This window comes from Vigna angularis, chromosome 10, assembly GCF_016808095.1.
Source record: "Vigna angularis cultivar LongXiaoDou No.4 chromosome 10, ASM1680809v1, whole genome shotgun sequence".
NCBI lineage: Eukaryota > Viridiplantae > Streptophyta > Magnoliopsida > Fabales > Fabaceae > Vigna > Vigna angularis.
Genome location: NC_068979.1, coordinates 15302572 through 15313097, shown reverse-complemented (window position 1 = coordinate 15313097; position 10526 = coordinate 15302572).

Genomic DNA, 10526 nt, shown 5'->3' with positions numbered 1-10526 from the left:
TGTATCGTGATAACCCACATTTTGGACACTTTATCAAAACTTCATTCTCATTCCTATATAATATGCAATCATTCGGACATGCGTGTATACGTTTATATTCCATACCCATCGGACAAAGAATTTTTTTTGCATCATAATTACGATTGGGTAATGTATTTCCATCTAGCAGCATTTCATTCAAAAACGACAACAATTCTGTAAAACTCTTATCACTCCATCCATTGCTCGCCTTTAAATTCATGAGCCTTAACATCGCTGACAACCGTGTGAACTTAGTTGAACCCGCATACAAAGGAGTCTCCGCATCAGTGGACATCGTTTCATACACATGCGCTTGGGCAAAAGCTTCTACGCCAACATCACGGATCATGTCCTCTAAGTTGTCTTCTTCTGCTTGATCTTCCATATCCATTGTGGAATGATAAACATTTTCAGTTGGAGAGACAATTGGAAAGTCTGTTAATTTGCCGTGCCATATCCATGTTGTATAACTTCCTATGAAACCATCATAGATAAGATGTTCCCTAATATTAGTTGCGTTCAACTTCCTCCCATTCAAACGAGTTCACACAAGGACATCTGAACTTGACTTCATCATCACCACTTGTACTCGCATTACGTTGGACAAACTCTATAAATTCTTCTACCCCTCTCTCGTACTCATTGCTGATGCGTGGTAAATTAATCCACCCTCTATCCGTATGCATGTTTACTGAAATTGTTTACACAATTTCAATAATCTTGAATGATCACTTTGATCGTGTTTGTATTCAAGGTGTGACCCTATCCCATTCAAGAAAATTCACTTTTTTTAGTTTATTAAACATATCAATTTTAAACGACATATCTTAAATTTCACGAAATTTTGCCAACATTTCACATTGGTCTTCAAGTTACACGAAATGAAAGTGATTATAAATCACAATCAAATATGCACCCGAAGATCAATACAAAACAGAACGACAAATTTTCGTGAAATTTAAGACATGTATATTAAAATTGATATGTTATAATAAACTATGAAAAAGTTATTACTCTTCTTAAACTGTCCAACCGGACAATTTAAGATTCAATACTTGTAAATTATTATTACCATCTCCTCTATTGTCATTTGTAAACAGTATGTTTGTTAAAAAAATATGGAGATAGTAAATAATTTTTGTACTGAATCTTAAACGGGAAACTAAGGCTAATTCACAACAACAAACAGTATATTCAAGCATATCATAAAAGTTTAAGAATATATATCTATAATTAAATCAAGTTTATCAATAATAAATCAGTGAGGCTTCATTTTTGCGACCTTTATGCCTCGGTTCTCATCAGAATCAAGTTAGTAGCATGCAAAGTCTTGTCTGGCATGGCAGCTGGTGGCAGGTTTGAAGCAGAGACATATGCATCGGTTTAGCGCAGAACCGAGTTCGTAGGTCTCTTTAGGCATCGGTTTCATGGAAACCGAGTTAGTAACAGCGATCATAGGTTGGAAGTCACATCAGCTGGTAGATTTATGCTTCGGTTTGGTGTAGGACCGAGTTAGTATCATGCTTTAGGCATCGGGTTTGGAGCAACCGAGGCATATAAGTGATGGAAAATCATCAAGAAATCACATTGGACCTCTTACTAGAGCAATGGCTAGGAAGATTCAAGAAGAAGAAGGATCATCTAACATTTTACTTCTATGGAAGGTTACTTATAAAAATCCTTCTTCTCTTAACTAAAGCACTTATATTTTGTTTTGTAGGAATTAATAAATCTTGGAGACTATGATTGAGCCATCCAAGAAGAACCAAGCAAAGGAGCCAAAAAGCAAAGGAGGTGCTTACGGCATGCACCAGCATTTTCCACGTGAATTGGCTGATGTGGAAGGAAGCACACACCTTGCTGGATGAGCTGGAAAGAGGCATGGACTTTGCTTGATCAAAATAAATCTGAATCATTTGAATTTAGGAGGGAATTAGAATTAGAAATTAGGCTCCTCTTCACCTATAAATAAGAGGGCCTTTTCCTTGTATTGATTCACTTTTGAGCTTAATGATATGCTGCAGAATTGGTTTTCCAGTTTTTGTGCTCTTAAGTCACCTTTGAATTACTACTTCTTCTCCTTTCCTCAAGCTTCCTTCCTCTGTAGGAAGGCCCTCTGAGCTGTGAGGCTTCACCCATACACCTTTCCTCCATTAAAACACCTCAAACACTGCATCATTTCAACCATCCGCTGCACAATTATTCATTACTGGTTTCCTCTGGTCTGGAGCCTCTTCCTACTCGTTTCTAGCTGGGAATTGGTTTCCATCAATAAGTTAGCTTTATTTACGGTTCTTCCACCGCGGTTTTATACGCTTCGGGTTTGCTTAAACCGAAGCGTATATAGCGCTTTTAAATCCCTTTTTTTTACTAGTGAAAATTGCACAAGAAGCCCTTCTTTACCAGCTTTGACCAGATAAGTCGCGCCCAATAGGAGCTCGCCACGTGGCTGCTCTCTTCCTTCCCCAGTTAGGGTTTCAGATCGAGGAAAGGCTTGCCCCTACGCCTACGCTGCCGTGAGGAAAAGAGGAGAGGCTCGACAATGTGGAGGCTGCCACGGTGGTTGCAGTGGCGATTTCTGATCTGGGTTTTGCTGTGTGGTTTTTCTAAATGCAGGTGATGGTTCTTTGATGGTTGCGTCAATGGTGCGCGAGAAGCGTGGATGAGAAGATGAAGATGGTTGTGCGATGGTGGTCGAGACGCGAACTCGCAGAGGCTCGAGAAGAGGTAGCGTTGTTTGGATTTGCGGCGTGGTGGTTGTTTGCGGTGGCGCGATTTGGTTCCGAGAATGGAGAAGATGAAGATGGTCGAGATGCGAAACCGTAGTTGTGATGGCGAGATCGAGGCGGTGCTGTGGAGATGGTGAGAAGCGTGAATCGTGGTGTGTTGAGGAGGATGGAACTCGAGAGATGATGGTGCCGCTCGCAGCAGAGGTGAAAATTGACGGTGGTGATTCACAACGTGGTTGGTCAGATCTGCGGCATGGTGGTGGCATGGCAGCGACGATGGTTGTCCAGCGAAAAAGGAGGCGATTTGGTGGTTGATGATGGCCACCGGCGCGACGACAAGGATGGAGGAGAAGGCTTCGCGATTTGACGAAGGCGGAGAACTCGCGTCTGGTCTCGCGATGGCGGCAGCTTCACGGCGGCATGGTCCGACGAAGGCGGTGCAGCATGGTTGCGGATGCGCGAGAATGATGGTGGCTGTCTGGTGACGGAGCGGCGCGGCGGCGCTTGGGTTTCAGTGGGTGGAAGATGATGCTCATGTGTTAGGGCTAAGGTGGCGTGTTCTGATTGGTTCACTAGTGAGTGCAAGAATCAGTGATGTGGCATCATCTGAGTGGTTCAATCTGTTAGTGGTGGATTTCCATGTGGCATGATCTGGTGAAGTTTGGCTTAGGAGGGGTATGGGTAGGGAAATTTAGGAGGTGTATTTAGAATAGGGTTATTGTTTGGCTTAGTATTGGGCCTGTTTAAGAGAAGAGGGATGTATGTAGGGAAATTGGGAGGTGCAAGGGTAACCGATTCCCGAACCTGAAAATCTCTTTTCGTAGACCATGTCTTATTTTATGGTTTTCCATAGTTTTTCCATAATAAATTATGGTGGCGACTCCCAAAATCTTTTCCCAAATCCGTTTGTTTTTCGGCTCGTCGTCTCGTCGCGATCCCCGGTTGCGATAGATGGTGACTCACTGGGGATGCTAGAGAATCAAGCCTTCTTAATTAAATGTTCAAAATTGATGTGGTTTTTATTTTATTTTATTTTATTTATTTATTTTCCCTTTATTTATTATATATGATTGTCTTTATTTATTTTGGTAATTTATTTATATTCATTTTTATTATTATTATTATTGTGCATATCATGAGTGAGACCTTATACCCGGGTCTGAGTGCAACATAGAATTAGAGGGGTTGCGTAGCGGTGTCACGTCTGTACTACTCCCAATTTGGCTATCGTGAGAATCCCAACCAGTGTCTGTTCCCTTCACATGTAATTTCACACCTAGTTGCATCTCATATGTTGTGGAAAATGCTGTGAAAAGGACCTTAGCTCCGGTGGCCTTGATTTTAGGTTTAGGAAGTTTTCCTTATGAGATTGCATACACAATGCTTGGACCTTAACACATTGGACCTACATTAAAAGCATAAAAAAAACATGTTGTCTTTTAATTATTTTTTGGCATAGACATCTTCATACATCATATACGTTAGCAGCATTTTCATCTTTTTTTCCTTCATTTTCTTTATACATAACAATAAATGTGTCATGTTTTTATTTAAATAAAAAAACAAGAACAAAAATATCATGCTTTAATGAATAAATTAATAAGGAAAAATAAACACTTTTTAGTCAAATGAATTAATAAAACTTTCATTTTTTTGAAGCATTTATTAACATGAAATCGTGAAAATAGTTTTCTTCTTCATCATTTTCTATCATCCATTTTATCCATAAAAAAATCATCTTATAAGGGGCACTATCTCAAAGTGATCGCAAGAAATCTTTTTAGCAAAAAAATAAAAAAATAAAAAATTGAAAATGAAAAAAAACAGGGGCAACTTATCTAAGTTAAGATTTTCGAAAATAAGGCGATCATAATTTAATGGGAAGATACGTTTCTTCACCAAAAAAAAAGTTATCATTCTTTGTAACCTATTTTGACTTTTAAAAATAAGGTTTAATCCTTTTCGACATCCCTATTTATGTACGAATGTCTCAATTGGGTCCTCGTTTTCTAAAGTGTATCAAAATGGTCCCTAATTTTGAAAATTGATATCAATTGAGTCCTTTCCATTAAGTTGGCTGGACGGCGTTAAAAAAATTGATGAGTGGATGCTGAGATGACGAACGAACGCTCGTCCACCAGCGAACGAACGCTCGTCCACCAGAGAACGAACGCTCGTCCACCTCTTACTGCTGGACGACCGTTCGTTCCACACTGGACGACCGTTCGTTCGGTGGTCGACGAGCGTTCGTTCGCTGATGGACGAGCGTTCGTTCGCTGGTGGACGAGCGTTCGTTCGTCATCTCAGTATCCACTCATCAATTTTTTTAACGCCGTCCAGCCAACTTAACGGAAAGGACTCAATTGATATCAATTTTCAAAATTAGGGACCATTTTGATACACTTTAGAAAACGAGGACCCAATTGAGACATTCGTACATAAATAGGGATGTCGAAAAGGATTAAACCTAAAAATAAAAAAAAAAACAGTTTTGAACAAGTCAGGTTGACATATGTTAGTTAAGAAAGAATTGTTTTTTGGAAAAAAAAAATCAAAATTTCAAAACACAACGAAAAAACGAAAATGACAAACTTAATTTTCATTCACTATAACAAGAACTTTTTTAAGCCCATTAGGCCCAGTTGATAGTTTTCTTCAAATTCAATTTCTTGAAAAAAAAAACAAACGAATGTGATAAGAGGAAAATATAAAAAAAAAACAATATTTCTCAAAAACTTTTATCATTTTCATTTCGCCAAAAAAAAAACATAGAAAGGGAAATCATTACATTTTGAGTAACTTATTATCATACGTTTTTGCGACCAAATAATTTAAATAACCAATAGCATTTTCTGTTGAGACATGTGTGTGTGCATTGCTTGAAAACACTCATTTTCCAGCCTTCCCCAAAACAAAAGAGATTGACTCTAGCAAACAATAATGCTACCATATACTAGAGCATATTTGTCTTGCCAAAGTTATTCTCGCTTGTGTTATTTGAGAACTCCCTAACTAGCCATGCAAAAGAAAATCAAACCATTTGGGGCAATCCTTTTTGAGTAAATCCTTTCCATACCCGTTCCCTATCATGAACAAAACCCATGCCTAAAAACTGGGCAGCTTTGACATTCATGGATACATATCTCCGTACTTATTTTACCAAACACCAACATCCTTTTGGTGTGTTGTATCTCATATTCACATATTACACGCCAACGTAGCTATCCAATGTCCTTTAAATCCTTACCACTTTCAACTTTTCTGTGAATTCAAGCATGCACATATCAATGTCAAAAGAAAATGCCAAGCATTGTTTTGAATATCCGACTTCAAAATTTTTGACATTCATTGTTTTCAAATTGACTCCGCAAAAATAAAATAATATTACAAAACAAATCAATCAAAGGCAGGACATTACTTTTTTTTTAAAAAAAAAACCTACTTGCATAGTATTGCATCATAAAAAAGTCATAACCATTTATCATCATAAATAACTATCATGTATATCTTCGTCGATGAGAAACTTTATTGGGAACTTTCAAATCTCTTTCATTCAAAAATACAAAAAGATCAACATACATCTAGGTTTCCTCTTTCTAGTTAGCCAGGTCTTCTACTAGGCATTGGTCGAAACAAGGTTTTTCATTATAGGTCCATGCATTCATACATTCAGCATCATGCATGCATCATCATAGGGGTTCAAAGAGAATAAATAACATAACACACCATGCATCGCCAACTCCGACGAGAATTCATGAATTCAATGGAAATCATTTCAAAAAGTACATCAGTGAAAAAGTTCAGAATTAAAAAAAATTGGGGCGGGGAGGGGGAGGCGTTGAATGAGGATCTCACGCGAATTTCCACCCATATATCAATACATCAAGCACGCATTACCATGGCGTAGAATGCAGCGAAGTACTAAAGGCCAAAAGGTATAAAAAGTAGAAAAAAACGACGGGACTTCCACAACATCCTTATAGGACTCGAGCAAATTCTGAAGTTATGGAAGTTTGAGGAAGAGGAACGTGAAGATGTAAAGGCTAATATTAACCAACTAAAGGATCAAATCAGTCAAATCTTGAAAGTTTTGAAAGCCATGAAGGTTACAAGAGAGACTTCATTTGTAAAGGCTGAGGATAAGGCTCATCCTCTGGCACATAACGTTGTGGACACACAATTCACGTTTCCAATGTATGGTTTGCCACCAGGTTACACACCACCCATTGGAGATCACTCAATGGCGGAGCACACTTCTTTGGCATTTCCCATAACCAATAGCGTACTAGCGCTCAAGGGCCTATCCACACGATACAGACGAAGGTGAATGAAATATCCAAGTCTCCTCACACAGTTGTTGCACATGATGTTTCAACTAAGGCCACCATGCATACAAACATAGAGGAAGCGAAAAGTAAACTTAAAGTGTTGGAAGTCAGGCTAAAGGCCATAGAGGGGATTGAAAGTTACGGATTTGGTGACATGGTGAAGTTGAGTTTGGCCCCAGGAGTGACAATTCCACACAAGTTCAAGGTGCCAGAATTCGAGAAGTACAAGGGTAACACATGCCTCCAGAACCAATTGACCATGTATTGCCAGAAAATGGCTGCTTACGCTATGATGAAAAATTACTTATCCATTTCTTTCAAGACAGCTTAGCCGAAGCAGTGTTGAGTTGGTATACACATCTGGAATCCTCTCATATCTGTTCTTGGGCAGATTTGGCAGACACCTTTGTAAGGCAGTACAAATACAATATGCACATCGCGCCAGATAGGTTACAATTACACCACATTGCAAAGAAAGAGGAGGAGTCTTTTAAGGAGTATGCGCAACGATAGAGAGAATTGGCAGCACAGGTGGAGTCACCTCTATACAACAAGAAGATGGTTGCAATGTTTGTGAGCACACTACAACCACCTTTTCATGAGCATATGATCGAAACTGTGACTCCCAATTTTGTTGGTATCATCATCATAGACCGAAAGAATCGAGATTGGGCTGAAGAATGGGAAAATTACTTCTTCGGCCACTATTCCAAAAAATTTGTTTTAAATCGGAAAAAGAAAAGGAAAGGGGAGTGCATGCAACATCAGCAATACTCATATGGGGAGGTCATGCCCCCACTCATAACTATCACCAAAGCCTAGTTTTCATCCTGGCACTCAAGCCCAGTTTTCATCCTGGCACTCAAGCCCAGTTTTCATCCTGGCACCGAAGCCCAGTTTTCATTTTGGCACAAAAAAAAAAGCTCAGTTTTCATCCTGGCACACAAAAAAAACGAGCCCAGTTTTCATCCTGGCACCAAAGCCCAGTTTTCTTCCTAGCACCAAAGCGCAGTTTTCTTCCTGGCACAAAAGCCCAGTTTTCATCTTGGCACCAAAGCTCAGTTTTCATCTTGGCACTCAAGCCCCATTTTCATTCTGGCACCAAAGCCAGTTTTCATCCTAGCACCAAAGCCCAATTTTCATTATGGCACCAAAGAATTAAAAAAAAAAAAAAGCCTAGTTTTCATCCTGGCACCAAACCCCAGTTTTCATACTCGCACCAAAGCCAGTTTTCATTATGGCACCTGATGGAGACCAATTCCCAACTGGAAACGTGGAGGAAGAGGTTCCAAACCAGAGGAAACCAATAATGAATAATGGTGCAGCGGATGCATGAAATGATGCAGTGTTTGAGATGTTTTAATGGAGGAAAGGTGTATGGGTGAAGTGATTGAGCCATCCAAAAAGATAAATCAATAGATCAAGCAAAAGAGCCAAAAAGAGGTGCTTACGGCATGCACCAACATTTTCCACGTGAAATGGGCTGTTGTGGAAGGAAGCACACACCTTGCTAGATGAGCTGGAAAGAGGCATGGACTTTGCTTGATCAAAATAAATCTGAATCATTTGAATTTAGGAGGGAATTAGAATTAGAAATTAGGCTCCTCTTCACCTATAAATAAGAGGGCCTTTTCCTTGTATTGATTCACTTTTGAGCTTAATGATATGCTGCAGAAATTGTTTTCCAGCTTTTGTGCTCTTAAGTCACCTTTGAATTACTACTTCTCCTCCTTTCCTCAAGCTTCCTTCCTCTGTAGGAAGGCCCTCTGAGCTGTGAGGCTTCACCCATACACCTTTCCTCCATTAAAACATCTCAAACACTGCATCATTTCATCCATCCGCTGCACCATTATTCATTATTGGTTTCCTCTGGTTTGGAACCTCTTCCTCCACGTTTCCAGCTGGGAATTGGTCTCCATCAGCACCAAAGAATTAAAAAAAAAAAAAAGAAAGCCCAGTTTTCATCCTGGCCCCAAAGCCCAATTTTTATCCTGGCACCCAAAAAAAAAAGCTTTTACGAGGTTCGTGCGCCTCATCATCTAATTTTACGAGGTTCGTGCGCCTCACCATCAAGTTATACGAGGTTCGTACGCCTCTTCATTTAATTTTATGAGGTTCGTGCGCCTCACTATCAAGTTACGAGGTTTGTGCGCCTCTCCATTTAATTTTACGAGGTTCGTATGCCTCACCATCAAGTTACGAGGTTCGTGCGCCTTTCCATTTAATTTTACGAGGTTTGTGCGCCTCTCCATTTAATTTTACAAGGTTCGTGCGTCTCACCGTCAAGTTATACGAGGTTCGTGCGCCTCTCCATTTAATTTTACGAGGTTCGTGCGCCTCACCATCAAGTTACAAGGTTCGTGCGCCTCTCCATTTAATTTTACGAGGTTCGTGTGCCTTACCATCACGTTACGAGGTTCGTGCGCCTCTTCATTTAATTTTACGAGGTTTGTACGCCTCACCATCAAGTTACGAGGTTTGTGCGCCTCTCCATTTAATTTTACGAGGTTTGTGCGCCTCACCATCAAGTTACGAGGTTCGTGCGCCTCTCCATTTAATTTTACGAGGTTCGTGCGCCTCTCCATTTAATTTTACGAGGTTCGTGCGCGTCACCATCAAGTTATGAGGTTCGTGCGCCTCACCATCAAGTTATATGAGGTTCGTGCGCCTCTCCATTTAATTTGGCAAGGTTTGTGCGCCTCACTATCAAATTTTATGAGCTTCGTGCGCCTCACGATCAAGTTATACGAGCTTCGTGTACCTCACCTTCAAGAATTATGAGGTTTGTGCGCCTCACTAGCAAATTTTACGAACAAAGTTCATAGGGTATGACACACCCTCCCCAAGTGTCACGACTCTTCAGCAAGATCCTCAAGGTTGCTACATGCTCTACCAGGTACGCTTCGAGGTAATCTCTTTCCTTTTCTTTGGACTCAAACGAAATTAGTGTCTTTATCTTTATTTAGCTTTTACTATGATAACATAAAAACTCTAAGGTTCATGTTATCTAACAAAATCCAAATAAAGAGGGGCAGCTGTCAACACCCAATTTCGTCCGGGTAAGTAAATAAATAAAAAAAAAATAAGAGAATAATAATTAATGGTGGGTAAAAAGGGATAAAATAATAACCTTAATACCAAACACAATATTTTGAAATGTTAGTTTAATATGGTAATAATTTGAATTAATATTATGCTAATAATTATAAACAATAATTAAAATAGTATATTAATATAATTTGTTGCATTAGGTTCTTTTAAAGAGGAAAATATGATTTTCTGACCATAATGATAATCAATGTTTTGAATATTATTTAATTTGTTTTCTGGCAACCAAAACCTTTTCTTTCCCTATTTTGTTTTATTGTCATTTAATTCACAATTAAGGCAAGATTGCCATAATATTACAGTGTGTGTATATAAATACGCACTCTGTCATAGAAAAGGG